We start from the raw sequence: 4601 nt of genomic DNA, 5'->3' as shown, positions 1-4601 counted from the left end.
AGCTAAACTAAGGCAAAATGCCAAACACAAAGCTTTTACAACACTTCAATTTCTCTTTTTGTCAAAATTGTAGACAAACAATGATTTTGAAAATAAGCACATCACATCACAAACCTTCATTGTTGAGAGGAGACTAGAACACATGAAATCATGCAAACATAAGACACAACTTCTAGATTCCCTCATAGATTGCACATGTCAAAGCTCGGAAAGAAACATAGTCACTCTTTAAAATCTTCACAATAATTAACCATTCTTAAAAGATCTATTTCTAATGGCATAGCACATTTTCGAAACCCAAGTATACTAGCATAATGAATTCCACTACATGAACCATTATTTTAGATTAACAAGAAATAAAAAATCTTGAATGAGTAAACAACAATCGTTTCAAAATTAAAGTGACACAGAGCACATTAGTTTAAGTAAAGCAAACAAAAGACAAACAAGGGAAGAGTTCAATGGCTAACCTAAGAATAAACATGCTAGTGTTTCATCACAAGTGCAAATCACAAAACTATGAAACATTATTTTAATTTTTTATAAGAAAGGGGATTAGAAAAGTTATGCTCTTGCAAAGTGTTGAAATGTTGTTATAGAACTCGTAAAATATATTAAAAAACTGCCCATAGGATTTATAGAAAACATTCCACTAGAATCTAATTTTTTTTTGCAACCAAATTTATGTTGTATACTCGTTGCTTGTGTTTAACAATCATGACCACTATTATAACCACCTAGTATGAAGGAATTTCACATTGAATTCTCACCTTAAGCTCAGGCATGATCGTCATCTGGGTTTTCCATTATTTGAAAACAAAATAGTTTAATACATTCCATTTCTTTTTAGAATCATTTGGCATTTGATGCTATTTTGGACTCACGAGGCATCCAAGTTTATTTGAGCTTGTTTTGACCAAGAGTATACTTGAAGATCTTCAAAAAATAAAGACTAGGGATTTTGCAACTCAACTACACATGGCATGTTCCACCTTTACCTTAGAATTTTCATTCTAATCCTAGTGGGACCACATGATTCAAAGGATGTAGCACTTTAGTGAAACCTTTTGATGATATATTGTGACTTTGATCTTGGATTTCTATAGAACCTCCACATACCTTGGGGATATGCAACCTGATGATGAAAGCTTTGTGAGAGTTTAATTTTGTCTTTGTTTCAAACTTGTAACAAGCCTACACATGGAAATCTTTTGGGGTGTATGCTTTGAAACTTTTAGAAGGATTTAGAGGAATACTGGGGAATTCAATTTATTTCTTATGACAGATAGAATGTTGGTGTCCATAGAATTTGCAACTACTTCCTCTTAATAATTTGAATCTCCATGAAGCCTGAACGTGGAAAATTTCAGCTTCCACATGGCAAGTTTCTAAAAGGGATTTTTTTTGGGAATGTACGCCTTAGAAAAGTGAAACCATCCAGGTTATAAACTTCATAGATCAATCCTATTTGATCTAGTTGTCATCAGAAGATCTACAAGTTTTGGCAACTCAAAGGGGTCCTTCACTTGCAAAAGACGAACTTAGAAATATTGGTTCCCATATCAACCTTAGGATATCTAGACTTTCACTATCAAAGATTTCTTTGATTGGTTGTTGATGATGGCTCAGGTGTTACAAGTGTGGTTATCATTGCGCCAAAATATCTACCTGTTAATGCAATTAAGTCATGGTCTACGATGGTTGGTGTTACAATCACCAGACTTATAGAATCCACAGGAGGTAGTTAAGCCATGTCACAAACCCGAGTGCTACATTGCACAACACAATGAGACCAAGGGCACATACCTTACAACAATCCCCCTAGCACAAGCGAAGGGTTTGAACTGGTTGGTGTAATTATTTATTCTTATAGGATATAATTATACTTTACTTAAGCTGACTTAGGATAATGCATCTCATCATAGTTTGTTAGATACTTGATCGGTCCCAAAGACGCTAAGAGGAGGGGGTGAATCAGTGTTTACCCGATTAACAAAAGATTTAAACTTGTTTGCAACTTTATAACACAAATTAATAAACTAGTAAGTAAATAATAATCCAATAAAGAGAAACAAAAGTATAACCATCAATGCACACCATAACACAGATATTTTAGGTGAGGAAACCCAGTAGGGGAAAAACCTTAGTGGGATTTGTGACCCGCAATATTTACTCACTAGCCAATATGAATAAATATTACTTATACAATAGGGGCTTGTACATGTAGGAAAACCAATAGCCTAGAGCTCACTGCTCAACAACAAAATGGAGTCCCACTGACTACAATTGGATGGTTAAATCTAATGACAATGTACTACTCAAAATAGCATTTGCAATGCTCGATTTTGTACTGGTTTAAGCTCTGTTAGATACCTTTGCCATAAACCTTTCTTCTCTCTACTCTACTCTTATTCGCTCATAAAATACTTACATCATAATGCATATACAGTTTTTTGCTCTCATATTCCGCTTACATTCATTACCTAATTACATTTTTACTTACTTACAAAATGACCTACAAGATCTCATACATATATGAGTATTTACAATACATCATGTCAGCTATACAAATAATATTACAATACAAAACAATATAATTTCCATGTCGGCAAGGAGTGTCGGTAAGATCTTCTGTCGGTGTAGATTGGATGCTGGTGAGAATAGACTTGTAGTGTCTAGGGGTACCAATAGATGATGTATGTTGCTGATGTAACCTGTGAACCATGTTACCAGTTGGTTGCCATCAATGAAAATATCAAATATTCTCATATGAGTGTATAATGCCAACATAGTTTGGATATGAGACACTTAGGGAAATGTGCATACATGGATGATGCTTGTAGGATAAATTCCATCTTTTTATGTCTTATCTTGCAGTTACATTCCACATGTGGTCGGTGATCCACCTCTTGTGGAATATTATATTATTTCTCCTATCGACCCCTACTTTTTCTTACCTACCCTTGTTTCTCATTGAGCTACATGTCATGATTGTGTGCTCACATATCCATTTGGCCTTGCCTATATAAGCAGGCCCATATTCATTGTATTGGTTAATTCAATTGATCACTTTTGCATATTGATAGGATTATAGTTTGTTCTTGTCAAACTATTGTCTCTCTTTTGTGTGCTTTTCATTGTGCCCTTGATCTTGGCAAAATCTCAAACAACCTGTGACCAAGCTTTGATACCACTTATTACAAGTGTGGTTTTCGTTGCACCAAAAGATTGACATGTTAATGCTTGATACAACCACTAGACTTAAAGAATCCACAAGAGACGGTTAAGCCATGTCACAAACTTGAGCATTGCACTACACAACACAAGGAGACCAAGGACGCACACCTTGCAACATCAGGAAGACCTTTTAATTAGGATTGATACACTAATCTTTCAGAAGCATTAGCCCTCTCGTGAATGGTACTTGGTTCATATTTGCATACCTTGTAATTGGCATCATTTTCTCTCAACTACAGGTAAATGAATTTTGAACATTAGAAGTCATTTTGGAAAGCTTTAAGAATGAATCATTCCTCACTCGACTAAGACCTCTCATTCTAAATTAGTATTTACCATGAAACTGTGCCTCCTACAACTCCAAGATATTAAAAATGTCACATTTTGGAAACATGTGTTGGTAGCACAAGGTAGATATCTAAATTACTTAGGAACATGGAGAAGGGATTCATAGGATAATAAGACAAAGGTCTATGTAGACATGAAAGTATTCAATAATAACTGCATCAATATCCAATTTACAATGATGCAAATATAGGGCCTTTTCTTTTAAGAGAAAAATTAAAATTAACACACTCAACTATCCTCATTATAACACAACAATTAGATTGATTTAAGAAAATATATTAACCTTATGATACAAAAAATTCACACCAAAAAGGTCAAGACATTATCCAGGGAATGCCAATCAATAGTGTGTGCATTATGCTAATTAATTATCTCTTTCCACAAAGTGAAACACAAAAAATGACACATCCACATTAAGCTACATAGTTTAGTAAATCCCTCATACCCAACCAAATAGAGCCTTGTTGGCAAACAAATATCCATAGCCTTGACAAGGGTATCCCTTTGATTTCTGATAGACATATCTCTACTACCAGCCGAGCATCTATAGCCTTAGTAGAGTTATTTACATCACCCAAACATGACAAGCTTTAATAAATATTTTCTGCTCTTTGAGCTTTGTTCATTTATTACAATCTTTAAATCCTCTTGATAACTAAACCAAAGTGATAGCAAGGGCAAAAATAAAAATTAAATGTGTGCCTATTAATTGCTTCATTGTGAATAATTTCATGGATGACGTTGCAAAACTAATGTCAAGACCAAAATGGTTTGAACATTGTTAACACAAAAGTTAGTATCTCAAGCCAAATCAAGCTAAATCTTGAGCTATAAATAAGAGAAATAAGTGTATTAAATTTTGACTCAACTTTTAAAATAAAATACACATATTAGCATCCTTCACTGTCATTAAAGTACATGTAAATAAACTTACGGAATACAGAAAGCACTAAGCACGCTGCTCAAAACACCTTGAAATTTAAAAAGGGGCATGATCATCCACCTCAAGAAATAGA

This window comes from Cryptomeria japonica, chromosome 9 (genome assembly GCF_030272615.1).
Source record: "Cryptomeria japonica chromosome 9, Sugi_1.0, whole genome shotgun sequence".
Lineage (NCBI taxonomy): Eukaryota > Viridiplantae > Streptophyta > Pinopsida > Cupressales > Cupressaceae > Cryptomeria > Cryptomeria japonica.
The sequence above is the reverse complement of the archived record's forward strand: the minus strand, read 5'-3'. Positions refer to the sequence as shown.